The 1,273-nt window shown below is 40.9% G+C and overlaps 1 protein-coding gene across 1 annotated transcript in view; it reads left to right on the top strand.

Annotated features, from left to right (window-relative positions):
- Nucleotides 1–1,273, top strand: part of VIRMA (vir like m6A methyltransferase associated) — a 68,006-nt gene that overhangs the window by 6,785 nt on the left and 59,948 nt on the right. The window lies entirely within an intron of this gene.

Genomic DNA, 1,273 nt, shown 5'->3' with positions numbered 1-1,273 from the left:
TAGTAGAGACGGGGTTTCACCGTGTTGACCAGGATGGTCTCGATCTCTTGACCTCGTGATCCACCCGCCTCGGCCTCCCAAAGTGCTGGGATTACAGGCTTGAGCCACTGCGCCCGGCCAAAATCACTATTAAAGAATTTATCCATGTAAACAACCACCTGTACCACAAAAACGATTGGACTAAAAATTTAAAAAAACAAAAATTAAAAAGGAAGTACAAAATCAGTTAGGATCCTATTGCTGTAATTCATGTTGGAGTGGTGTAGTATATAGAACTAAAGGAGTGACAGCCAGAATGCAGGAGAGGTTTAATCAGTAGGACTTGGTGTTTGAATAGATACAGGATATAAGATGACAGAGAATGAGAAGTCAAGGATGATAATATCTTGGGCATTATGTGGTTGGTAATGCCATCACAGATATAGGAGAATTCAGTTTGTATTTGTTGAATTTGGTGCACAAGGGACATTGAAGTGGAGATGCCTAATGGGCAGTTGAATATAGCAGTCTGGGGCTCAGGAGAGAGGTCCTAGATGGAGATACAGATTTGGAATTGTCTTCTGGCTGTGGATGAAAATGTAATTCTGTTGGTTATGCTTAGCTACTCTTCTCTCCTTTCCTCTCCTATTCTGCCCTCTAGCTATGATGATCAATGTTTGCAATATCTTTCCTTTTTTTTTTAAGACAGAGTCTTGCTTTGTTGCTTAGGATGGGGTGTAGTGATGCGATCGTGATTTACTGCAGCCTCGACCTCCTGGGCATAAGTGATCCTCCCACCTCAGCCTCCTGAGTAGCTGGGACTACAGGCATATGGAACCATGCCCAGCCGATATTTTCATTTTTGTAAACACAGGATTTTCCTATGTTGCTCAGGCTGGTCTTCTCGAATCCTGTCTGCAAGTGATCCTCCTGCCTCAGCTTCCCAAAGTGCTGGAATTATGGTGTGAGCCATGGTGTCTGGCTTGCAATTTTTTGAACCTTCCAAGTTCTTGTTTCCCTACAGTCTGAGCTGGGGACCTAAATACCCCTCTGAGTTTTCATAGCATCCTTTTTGAGTCTGTATCGTGGCAATTCATCTACTTGTCTACCACAGTAGATCGTCTGTTTTTTAATGTCAGAGATTATGTCTTGTCTTTGTAGCCTCAGAACTAGCATACTTTGGAATATAGTTGACGTTTAATAAGTTTTTAGAAATAAATATTTAATAGAACTGGTAGCAACAAACACAGAAACTCTTTTACATACAAACAAAATAGATTTTTTTTTTTTTTTT

The sequence above is a fragment of the Cebus imitator genome, unplaced genomic scaffold (assembly GCF_001604975.1).
Source record: "Cebus imitator isolate Cc_AM_T3 unplaced genomic scaffold, Cebus_imitator-1.0 Scaffold109, whole genome shotgun sequence".
Taxonomy (NCBI): Eukaryota; Metazoa; Chordata; class Mammalia; order Primates; family Cebidae; genus Cebus; species Cebus imitator.
The sequence above is the reverse complement of the archived record's forward strand: the minus strand, read 5'-3'. Positions and strand labels throughout refer to the sequence as shown.